The sequence below is a fragment of the Astatotilapia calliptera genome, chromosome 9 (genome assembly GCF_900246225.1).
Source record: "Astatotilapia calliptera chromosome 9, fAstCal1.2, whole genome shotgun sequence".
NCBI lineage: Eukaryota > Metazoa > Chordata > Actinopteri > Cichliformes > Cichlidae > Astatotilapia > Astatotilapia calliptera.
Window position 1 is genome coordinate 13,952,074 of NC_039310.1, and position 13,043 is coordinate 13,965,116.

Here is a 13,043-nt window from a genome sequence, read left to right on the forward strand (position 1 = left end):
AAGATTTCATGAGCAATGGGTATCTGGTGTTTATTTATTTCTGCGCCTCATAAAAATCATTTTTGTTATACATTTTTCATAAGTCGCCACTTTAGCTCTGATTTTGCCCTCGGCATAAAATCTGTGGATGAGAACCTTTTTTAAATGAGGCTGACTGTTGTCACTGGGATTCATAATTGTGTGTGGTATCTCAATCACATGAAACTGCTTTGGGGAATTCATTCTCATGTTGCAGTGTATGTCAGCATATATGTAAATTCTGTCAAAAATCACAAAAGTCCCCACCTCTGGTTTTCAGTTTTATTTTGTAGTCACACATGATTGATGTGTATGTGCGTGCCACTGAACATATGTTTGTGTGCATGGTATCTGCATAACAGTCATGTATGCAAAACAGCAGGCATCTGACAGTGGCCTTCTTTTGAATGCTTTTCAGACATTTGTGTGTTTGGCGATGCGGTGAAACCAATCCTAATGTTCCGTATCAAAGGAAAGACTGGCACACATGCTGTTTGCTGTCAAAAAGCAGTGCTGGTGACCGAGACATGCCAACAGGCAGACGAAAGGGAAAAAGCTGAAAACCCCCCCACTTTGTTTAATTTTTATGGCCACATTACAAATAGATTAATTTATAGAACAAAAGGTTATAAATGTTTTTGCACACTGTACGTGAAAACGCGTTATATGGTGTAATTCATACTTTTGATGTTTGTTGCAACACCTTCACCACAAGGTGACAGGACTTTTAAAAACTACCTGGCTTGTTCTACTGTGCTGGGAACCTGCGGCACTGTGGGGAAAAGTGGGATCAGTCGCGCATGATTGCCTTTTTGTAAGCAAACACACTCATACACACACGTTTTCATCCAAATAATGTTTGAAAGTCATTTGGTAATGAGGACAAGTGTCCATTATACACAGGTCATATCCTGTACCTCAGAACTGGCAGGGCAAGAGAAAATTGGGATAGAAAGCACTGGATAAAAGAAAGGTTAGTCCAGACTTGTGTAATTGTCTGTGGTAACCACATTCAAACCCAGGTGCTTCCATAGTTTTCACTTACAATGTTAGCAAAAACCCTTTTGTTTAACAGTATAATTGGGCATAAATACAGGAGATTAGTCTAAATAAATGTTTTTACACATTTTTCCCATTAATATGAGATGACTGCTATGTAAATCGTTGTTTATAAGCCTTCGCAAATCTGTAGCATGATCAACATCTGAAGGTTACGTCTTTAACCCTTTGAAGCCGGTCGGAGCGGGCACGCTCTTTTTTGCGTAACTATTTTTAAATCCCGGTAGCACTGCAACCGCATAAGCTAGCGCAATAATTTTTTTTGCATATGAAACCGGAGGAGTTGTACTTACATCTTATGCCATCAGCTTGTCCTAAGTCACGGTTTCCTTCCACATAAAGCTTTGCAAAAATTGCATAAAAAGCCCTTGCAGGAACAAAAACATAATATTCCAGAAACACGCTTTGCCGATCTGATCAGCTGTTCGTAACACTTCCCACATTGAAACAGACGTCAGCGCGAACGATCGCATGTCCACCATTTCCTGCCCGAAACCGGAAGTGTCATTTTTTGCGGAAAATGTAGTTTTTTACTTGTAGGCCTTAAGAGCCTATACCGGTGTTTTTATAAGTCATGTTTGACTTTATGCTTTTCTGAATAGTTGCTGGGATGCTTAGAACTCGAATTGCACTGCTGGAGATAGTTTATTTTGTTGCATCATAGGATTGTTTTTCGTTTTTCCTGCAGTATATAAAAAATGGTGTATCTCAAAAATAAAACTATGAAGACACTCAAAATAAATTTCCTGTTGTTGTAAACTATGTTTTGCAACTTTTTTGTATTTAAAGTTTTGAGGGATAAGCCTCTTAAATTTCTCCAAGTAGAAATATATGTAAAAAAAACAAAAACGATTTTAAATTTTTTTGTAGTTTATTGCATTTTTTTGCAATTAATGTAGTTATTATGGACTTAAGGCATACATATTATTAAAATATGGGCTATAACAGTTGTATTGATGTATAGCAACTTGAAATGCTCCCAAAAATGGCACTACAGCATATAAAAATATAAAGTAAGCTCTGGCGGACTTGGTTTTATGGTAGGCCTTAAAGGGTTAAGAAACAGGAAAAAAATCAGTAAAGACACGAGACAGGGCCTGAGACATACATATGGCTGAAGCCTCATCAAAAATGAGCTCAGTGGAAGGCTGGCTGTCAAGAAGTCATTCTTAAGAAAGAGAAACAGGGAGAAAGACATATATAAATATACACACACACAAGAACTGGAGTGGAAATTGGTGGCAACATGTCCCATGGAGTGATTAAGCCAAGTTCGAAATTTTTGGTTGAAATTGTTGTTGATATGTACAGAGGAGGTCAGGAGAGAGGTTATGAAGACAGAAAAGTACAGTCAGATTTTGATAAAACACGCACCACCATCTGGAAAGTGTCTAATTGGCAGCAGCTACATTTTTCAGCATGAAAATGATCCCAAACAAACTGCCAGTGCAGTAAAAAGCATACTGAGATAAAATAAAAACACACATTAGATCTCTATCAGTCATGGATTGGCCTCTCCAGAGCCCAGATCTCAACAGTGTTGAAGTTGTTTGGGATCATCTTGACAAAAAACTTCACAGAGAGCTTTGAATGCCCTTCAAGAAGCCTGGAGAACTATTCCACTAGAAAACTACTTAAAACAATTAAAAGAAAGATTGCCTCAAATAGTTCAGGCTGTCTTAAAGAATAAAGGTGGTTATTACCAAATATTGACTTTCAAGCTTGTTAGAATTCAGAATTGTCCTTAAATACTGTATTTCCATGTATATTTGCACATTTCAATAATTCATTCATAATAATTTCAATCGCTGCAAATATTTCCCATTTTGCTTGAAAAAAGTAAAGAAATTACAGGTGCCTCAAGACGTTTGCACAGTTCTGTTAAATTTAAAGAATGCACTTGCTTTCTGTCTCACTCTTGATGTGTCTCTTATGTGAGTTTGGAAGCCAGTAAATTCCAACATTAAACATTTAAGCAGCAGAGAAATTTGCATTCCTTACATGGTGGCCTTCATAACAAAAGCCAAGTAAGGAGTGCATGACTCACATTCTACCCAGATAGAAATGAAGCTTGAGAATTCAGTTTGGGTGTTTTGCATTAAGTCTTTCAAACTGCCCACTACCTAAAGTTTCAAACTGTATCCATGTCAAAGTGCCTACATAATGCCTTTGCAGGCTTTTCCCTTCAATTAAATGATTTATATAACTTTTTTGTGCATTTAAAGATCTGCAAATTTGCAAAGCATGAAGTCTTAGCCAGAGGGAGTCATACTTGTGAACTCCGTGGAATTCCTTGTTTCATGCAGCTCAGGTGAGAATAAATAATCAATGATAACTTACTTCAGAAATACTAATGCCAGCACCTTAAAGCATTGTACTGTATGGTACTGTATGCTGTAATAACACAATAGCATAGCAAAAACCTTTTTTTGGACTGATTCTGGGTTGAACATGCAGGTTCTGCTGACAAATGACCAGGCTTTTCAAGTGGTGGGGGAACTAACACAACATATTTTAGACTGACAATAAAAAAAAGGTTCTTTAGCAACAAATACTATAGGAAAATCACCAAATTCAAGTTATGAACTTCTAAGTATGAATAATATGGTCTTTTAAAGGGGCTGTTACTCATTCTCACACCCTCTGTCTAGCTGCCCCCTTCAATAACCTCCATCTTTTACACCACCCACATCCCTTCTCTAATCCCCCAGCAGGCCCACTCTCGTTGGGACAGGATTAGAGACCTCTCCTCTACACTTGGCTTGACTAGGCTTGGAGCTACTTCTTTGTGTGTATGTGTGTGCGTGTTTGTGTGTGCAGAGGTACACAAGAAAGAAATGGACAATGAGCAAGAGCTACAAGGAGGTAGAAGTGAATGGGACAGAAAGACACAGAGAAGCAGAGAGAAAGAAAGAGGCAGAGGTGCAGAGATATAAATCACTGGACTACAATATGTCAGACGAAGGACAAAAACATCTCCTGCAGCCCTCTGGGGCACAGACTGAAGGAGCCAAATAAGAGGGATGGAAGGATGGAGATGCAATGAGTCAGAGGAGAAGAAGTGTGGAGGATGTGTAGTGCAACATAAAATTAGCATGAAAAAGTGTAATATCTCCCACAAAAAAAGAAAAAAGGTGTCTGCGGGTTTGGGTGAGGATAGATGTGTATAGATGGATACTAGACTTTAGCGTTGTAAAGAGCTGTATTTGTCCTCATGAAATAAAGTGTACAGCAGAACAACTTTCGCCCTCTGACCCATATGTTTCAAAGGATGTTTTTACACCCACTGTGTTTAGGCCAATAAATATAAATCTAACTCTTGCTCGCACTCGGGTGCAGTCCAAAACAAGTGCATGGAAAACCTTTACAGGAGATGGTCTCGATCCGGTTCCAGAGGGGTTAGTTTGTGATGTGAATGTGATCCAACCCAACTACTAGCCAGGCATGCTTTGCATCATTGAATGTGCAGAGTACAAAAATTGTCAGTATGGGCTAGCAACTAGCTGGAAAATTCATGTAACTTCTCCATTGTCCATTAGGCTAGAACAATGACCTTCTTCCTCAATTTACTGTTACTGCTCCCACAACCAATCACATAGTTTTTAGTGACAAATTTTTTTGGGGGGGGGGGTTAGTACTTTTTCTGTATGAAAAGAAAGCTACCGGTCGACAAAGTCATTGACAGATTGGGACCAGAAAACGAGCAGTAAGTCTTGCACTAAAGAGGTTTCGTCAGTGACAGCAATTACTCCATTATTTACTAAACCACTTCTCATGATGAGTGATGGAACAAGAATCAAATCAAATCAAATCAAATCACTTTTATTGTCACATCACATGTGCAGGTACATTGGTACAGCACATGTGAGTGAAATTCTTGTGTGCGAGCTTCACAAGCAACAGAGTTGTGCAAAATACAATAATGTAAACAAGCAAAATACAAGAATGGCTACATCTGAAACTAATAAATATATGTACAATATATAATAGTATATGCATTTATACTAAATATTTTTCTACGTGTGTGTGTGTGTGTGTGTGTGTGTGTGTGTGTGTGTGTGTGTGTGTGTGTGTACACATATTTTACAAATTAAATAGAGTAAACAATAAATAAAATATATAAAAATATACAGAGTTGAGACATGTGCAAAACAGTGGCATTACTGTACAGTATGGAGTGCATAATGTTAAAGTTCCAGTAGTGAAGCTGAGGTGTCTATGAAGTGTTCAGCAGTCTGATGGCCTGATGGAAGAAGCTGTCTCTCAGTCTGCTGGTACGGGACCGGATGCTGCAGAACCTCCTTCCTGATGGAAGTAGTCTGAACTGGAGTCCTTAATGATCCTCCCCGCTTTCCTCAGGCAGCGCTTCCTGTAGATGTCTTGGAGGGAGGGAAGCTCACCTCCAATTATCCGTTCAGAGCACCGCACTACTCGCTGGAGAGCTTTGCAGTTGTAGGCGGTGCTCATGCCGAATCTTTTCAGTCTCCTGAGAAAGAAGAGGCGCTACTGCGCCTTCTTCACTGTTTTGTTTGTGTGTACTGACCACGTAAGATCCTCAGCCAGGTGTACACCAAGGAACCGGAAGCTGCTCACTCTCTCCACAGCAGCGCCGTTGATGGTGATGGGGGTGTGTACTTCTCTGCACCTCCGGAAGTCCACTATCAACTCCTTTGTCTTTGCGACGTTGAGGGTGAGATGGTTGTCTTGACACCAGTGGGTCAGGGCGCTGACCTCCTCCCTGTAAGCTGTCTCATCACTGTTGGTGATAAGACCCACCACTGTAGTGTCGTCCGCAAACTTCACAATGATGTTGGAGTTGTTAGTGGCTGTGCAGTCGTAGGTGTAGAGTGAGTATAGGAGAGGGCTCAGTACACACCCCTGTGGAGCACCAGTGTTCAGTGTGATGGGGGATGAGGTGATGCTGCCCAGTCTGACCACTTGGCGTCTGTCAGACAGGAAGCTAAGGATCCAGCTGCAGAGGGAGCTGCTCAGTCCTAGATCCTGCAGTTTCCTGTCCAGCTTCGAGGGAACGATGGTATTGAATGCTGAGCTGTAATCTACAAACAGCATCCTCACATACGTGTCTCTCTTCTCCAGGTGTGACAGGGCAGTATGTAGTGTCAGGGCTATGGCATCATCAGTGGACCTGTTGTGGCGGTATGCGAACTGTAGAGGGTCCAGTGAGTCGGGTAGTGCAGAGCAGATGAAGTCCCTGACCAGCTTCTCGAAGCATTTGCTTACGATGGGGGTCAGGGCTACAGGTCGCCAGTCGTTCAATGAGGAGGTGGTGGAGGATTTGGGTACAGGGACGACGGTGGCCATTTTGAAGCAGGCTGGGACTACAGACAGAGAGAGGGAAAGGTTGAAGATGTGCGTGAACACTCCAGCCAGCTGAGCCGCGCATGACTTGAGGACGCGGCCGGGAATCCCGTCCGGACCAGTAGCTTTGCGTGCGTTCACCTTCCTGAAGCACTTCCGCACATCCTCCTCAGACACAGTGTGCGCACTGACGTCATCCGCGGTGCGCACACTGTCCGGTCTCATGGTGTTCGCTGTGTCGAATCTAGCGTAGACACCGTCGTGGTGGGCCTGATCTCTGATAACAACGAGACGGCCTACGTGAAGGAGATTAGGAATCTGGAGAACTGGTGCCAGAGGAACAACCTCCTTCTAAACGTCAGTAAGACAAAGGAGCTGATAGTGGACTTCAGCACTAAGCAGGAGAGGAACTACCAGACCCCCGTCATCAACGAGTGCCCAGTGGAGAGAGTGGACAGCTTCAAATACCTCGGAGTTCACATCACGCAGGACCTGTCATGGTCCTGTCACATCAACACCGTGGTGAAAAAGGCCCGTCAGCGTCTCTACCACCTCAGACGCTTGAGAGACTTCCAACTGCCCTCCAAGGTGCTCAGGAACTTTTACTCGTGCACCATAGAGAGCATCCTGGCGGGAAACAACTTAACCTGGTTCGGGAACAGCACCATGCAGGACAGACGAGCTCTACAGAGGGTTGTGCGGTCAGCTGAGCGCACCATCCGCTCCGAGCTCCCTGACCTGCACTCAATCTACAGCAGGCGGTGCTGGACCAAGGCCAGGAAGATCGTGAAGGACCTCAGCCATCCCAACAACAGACTGTTCTCTCTGTTGAGGTCAGGAAAGCGATTCCGCTCCCTGAAGACCAACACAGAGAGACTGAGGAGGAGCTTCTTCCCGCAGGTGATACGGTCTCTCAATCACACCACCACACAGTACTGACCCACACATATGGTTCTTACACACACACTGGACTTTCTGGACTTTGTTTTTGCACAACACTGGTCACTATATTCTTCATTTCCAGTTAATACTTGTACAGCTGCTGTTATTGTGTATATATTTATTTATATTTAGATTTCTTCATACATTCTTATATAGTTCTATATTGTGTATTGTGTATTTTGTTGTACAGTTATTTTATTTTCAACTTTAATTTATATATTTTATCTTATTCTTCCCAGTTAAATTTACCCTTCATTCTAATTTGTGTTGTACAGTTATTTCATTTTTAACCTTAATTTATATTTTATTCCTTCCTAGTTAAATTTACCCTTTTTAATTTTTCATATTTATTTCCTATCTTATTCATAGCCTTTCCTTTTTTGTTTTCTTTAGGTCACGAGCAGTTGTCCAAGCATTTCACTACATATCGTACTGTGTATGACTGTGTACGTGACAAATAAAATTTGAATTTGAATTTGAATAGAATAGAATATATATATATATATATATATATATATATATATATATATATATATATATATATAGAATATATAGAATAGAATATAACAGCTTTATGTTATCATCAAGTTAAACGTCCTTGAATTAAGTTTTTAGAAGATATTTTAGGTTCCATTGCTGACTTCACGAAGAAGCAGTTTACAGATAGAGTTTGGGGTCTATGCTCTGAGCTCATCTCCCGATGGATTATGTTACACATATAAATAAATGACAAGTAAAGATCTCTCTGGAGCCAAAAGGTGGAAAATGGGGTGGTTGAGAGGTTACAAAGTGTAGACAGGAACACTGACATGCCAGAGGGAGCGATGGTAAATTCTGCAGCTTAAATAGACAATATTGGGAAAGTGCATCTGGTATTTGACAGGAAAGTGGAGTATGTTAATATGTGTGAGACACAGTGCAGCTTGAGTTTGCCTGAACTAGCTCGCAAATCGTGTTAATGTTTGAATGCGACTAGTAGGTAAAGAGAAGAAGCAGCTGATACACTGGGTGGTTCATCAGAACAGACTGACAGTGAAGACACAGCCTGTTATCCCGAGTTGCTGAACAAACTGCGCGAGAAGATTGTCATGCTCTGGGCTTGTAATATTTCTGATATTTTAGCTCTCTCACCCTTGAACACCCTGATGCAACATAAATGTTGTTTGAGCAATAGCTTTGGTGTTTTGCAAGTGACTGTCTTACGTGTGGTTTGTATTTGTGCTGTCTAGTCTCTGAAGTCTTCAAAGTAAAGGATTATTTCCCCCCAAAAATATATATGCACATGTTTAAGCTACTCTTTGATCTTTGGCAGCATGTATTAGCAATTAAACTGACAGGGAGAGCAAAAAAAATTTTTTCTTTCTCAATTAATACTTTACATACATACATGCATGCATACATACATACATACATACATAAATTATACAATATATGAGGAAAACATTAGCGCATCGTTATTGTCTTAATTTTCCCCCTCATTATTCCATCATTTACATATCATTAATAACAATAGCAAATCATTTGAAATTGAGATTTACAGCTGAAGGGTAGCTGTAGAATATCTGTAATATAGGAAAAGAGCTGCTGTTGCTTTTGTCCCATTGTGACATTGCTGCTATTTACATTCTACTGAATGTCCCAAGACAGCTTTTTCCTCTAATGTCATAATGATGGAGGGCCTAGTCCCCCATTATGTCAGCACTGATTACCATTGATCTTTACCATTAGCAATAGAAGGGATGCCAGAAAATGCCTGCCGCTGCAAAGACACACTCACATAGAGTGTGTAAACTTGTCCATTTTCTTAAAATAACCTTTTTTTTAAAGGTTTTAAAGCCACCCCTTTTCAGCACTTTACAGACGGACACTATGATCTGCTCTTAACTGTAGTTTTGCAGTTAATGTAGAGCAAAAATAATCAGATCTACTCACTTCCTAATGAAACCCTTTTGAACTTGTGTATGCATATTGTATATCTATATTTGTTTATTGCCAGTAGGATATATGTATGTTGTAATGCTTCTGTTTTCCTTACTTACCAAGTGACCTACTTTAGAATTTTTTAAGTTTAACATGAGCTGATTTTATGTTATTCTGATGTTTGTTTACATGTATCACCCACATTACTTAAAGAAAGAAAGAAAGACTCCACAGGCGAGTTGAGCTGGGGTTATAAAAATGTTAATAATAGTTTGTGGTTTTAATCCTGTAAAAACCAGATAAAACACCAAGCTCTTCGTGGCAAACCTGTTCATGACAGAACGTTGAAGGATGATTGCAGTTAGTTGCTCTCGGCCTACAATTATTCTCTGGAGATGTGTAATGATATAGTTACCCAAGCCTGTGGTTTAATTACAGATCTACTAACCAATCACGAGTGGTTTTTCTTGGTGGTTTCTTTCAGAGAGTGAGCTACTTCTCTTCACATTCTAATTAGAGTCACTCACACCTGCACTGTCCTCCGACGCTCCCTTGAATTTAGAGTTCATTTTTGGACAATTTCTGTCACTAAGGAACATGTGACTTTCGTGCTGAAAACAGATGGTAACTGCCGAGAATCAGTCATATGTTCATGGGGCTGAAGGTGTTGTTTTTCATGCAGTTTATGTGCTGATTTGCCTTAATTTCTCTTTTTTCTGTCATTCTGTTTCCATTACAGACTCTCTGCGCTGTTTTCCTCCCTTTATTGCCACTCCTTTGGCTTAGTTATTGCAGCACCACTATGTTTCTGCTCTTTCTCCAACTTGCTGTCTCTACCCCCCCACCCCTTTCCCACTGTGAAGCCACATAACCTGAGTCAGCAGTATTCGCTCCCTCTTGCACTCGTGCCGATGTGTCTTATGTTGTTGGATCTATTACAGGAATTGAATCCTGCTGGTCAATAACAATCTGGGGTTATTATGTTTCAGATGATGTACAGCCTGGGCTTGTGTTGTTTTATTTAATATTTATTTCTGCAGTCTTTAAATCTGGAACTTCTTTTTTTTTTTATCTCACTGACCTGCTCTCAGTCACAACAAAAGCAGAAAACCCCCCAGTTTGCTCTTATTTGGAAATACAGAGACACACATAGCCACCAAGCCCTGTTGAGGACACAGGTGCCCCTTTTGCTATCCAACTGTGTGTTGTAATTGGTAGCCTCCTGTTTCGCCTCACTACCCAGACGTCTGAAGTTAATTTAGTCAGTGCCGTGACAAACATAATGTTATGATCATTACCTTTTTCTTAAGTGCGTGTTTATTTATTTTTTGTAGTATGACAACAAGCACAAGGCCACTCAGTCAATTTCTCTCTCTCCCCTTCTCTAATCCAAATGTAAGATTTAACAAGATGCTATTTTTACGAAAACTAACCCAATACACTTGTACAGTAAACAAGTGTATTGGGTTTTCTTCCACTCTCTCTTTATCAGAGATGCTGGTGTCAATAAATATCCTTGTTCCACTTTCATCTTCCCGGTGTCCTTTCTGTCACTCTCTTGGTGTCGGTATCCGAGTACAGGTGAGCCCAGCAGTCAGACAGAGTGAAGTGAAGATCGATAGAGCAGTCTATACTGTACCTTCAGGGTATGATGGGCTTTAACAGTCAAGCAAATACATGAATCACAACCACCCACACATACACACTTGCCTGTATATATCCACACAGTTGCATATACAAAAATGAGCACAGAGCTTGCACCTGTTTGGTTGGAAATGAATAAAACTGCATTGAGGTATCACAATTAATTTGATAAATCCAAATTTGCAATGATGTGCTTGTTTTTTCTCACTCTCGAAATTCATTCCAAGTCGTTCCTCTAGCATTTCCCCCTCTCTAAAAGCTCAAAACCACTCATACCAGGCTGTGGCATGCTTAGTTCAGTTCACTTTTATTTCTTTTTCATAGTTTTTTCCCCAATAAATTATATAAAATGTGCAAGGAAATACACTTTTGAAGGAGAAGTTATTTTATTCTATGTTCAATAAATGCATGATGTTTCTAAAGACTAGGAGGAATCCTGTTGAGTAAATGCAATCTCAAAATTAGTAAAAAATTGGTGATAATTGTGTTTAGCTATAACAGAAGCACATTAAACAGCAGAATGCAGATTTCCCAGTTGCGTGGCCATTATCTGCTTGCCAACTGAATGTTAATTGGTCAAGGCGGATGTTGAAATGACCCACCTGACCTTTGCCCAGCCCATGCTGCACAGTGCTACAGCTCAAAGTTCAAATTTCAACTGTCTAGACTAGCAGATTTGAACCTCAGAGGGTAGTGAGCAAAAGGCCAAAAGGTTCTCACCTCCAAAAAGGAAAATGTGCTGTTTGGAAATGGGCTGAATGTAAAAGAAGTGGAGAATTAGGAAAAGAATATACAAAAAATGTAAGGAACAAAATGATAAAAAGGTTAGAATTGAACTAAAAGGGATTTTTAATCTCATTTTTTCTGTATATGCCATAACCTATGATCAGTGGCAGTAACTTCTGGATAGTCAGTGCTCATAATAATACATAAAACAACCAGGTGTCATTAAAGTTTAGCTGTGAATCAGTGAAAAGTTGTCCACATGTGTAGATTATAATGTAGAACTGACCATTTTTGTGAAGAACTGAATCTGCACCAAACAAACCTGCAAGGTTGAACTTGGACTACTTTGAACTGACTATGTGTTGTTTTTCCATGGATTTCAAAAAGTCTTTGGAGGTGCTTTATCGCTCAATAAAAATATTATATGAAAACTGGAAAAAAAACCGCAGAAACATCTTGATGCTAGAATGAATTTCACACAGAAGAGCGATCAACAAAGCTCAGCAAGCTGATGTCAGATGCTGGTGAAAAATTGCACAAAACACCTGAAAAAATGCTTAAGGGCTGTTATGCTATAGCCAGGGGATGTTTTCCATAGAAATATATACTAAATGGATTTGAATAAAAAAAAATGATGGGTGTAATACATGTTGAAAAATGTATTTCACCTGTATTTAGATTGTATTGTAATGTACTGACTGTGTTAAGAGTTTTAAATGTCTGCTTACAAGATATGAAAAATGTTTCTTGTGTTTGTGCATTTTTCCACAACAGTGATTCTCTGATGATTTTTGGATACTGCAGCTTTTGCATTTCGGAACTTGCATTTAGGAATACTTTTACTGTGCAAGTAGATTGCAACATCTGTCACTGGACGGGTGGATAATACAGCTCAAATAACAAGAAGCAGATTCAACCGCTGAAATAATCTATGCAGATCATTGTTTTTAACCTCATATCTCGTAGTCTATTAATCTAGGCTTGATTGGTTTTGCTGCTGTGGCGCCGCTTGTCCATCCCTGGATAAGTGGAGCATGAGAGTCTTCATGAGAGAAGGAGGCAGGGAGAGATGTTTGTGGTATCATGTCAGTGTATTAACAGTGGTGCCTTGGAGCAAGATTAGGTCTTGACTCTGATCTTCATCTGTAAGCACTGAGATTTGCTTTGAAGTGGGCCAGTTTACTTTGCATCAAGTACTTTGTTGTTGTCACTAAATAAACTTACAGGCATTTCTCTGTGTGTGCTCAGAAGCTGGTTTATGTGAGCACATTTAGTTGAAGCGATTGCATTAAATATTAAATGAAATATTATTAGCTAGCACACAGACATGCAGAGTTGTTTTGAAAATGTATTTATTGAATCGATAGCATTATTGATTTGTTTTCCCAACCCACATTCTGTTAAGTATGTGGATG

At 40.0% G+C, this 13,043-nt stretch overlaps 1 protein-coding gene across 1 annotated transcript in view; it reads left to right on the top strand.

Annotated features, from left to right (window-relative positions):
• Positions 1-13,043, top strand: part of cntnap2a (contactin associated protein 2a) — a 398,850-nt gene that overhangs the window by 36,309 nt on the left and 349,498 nt on the right. The window lies entirely within an intron of this gene.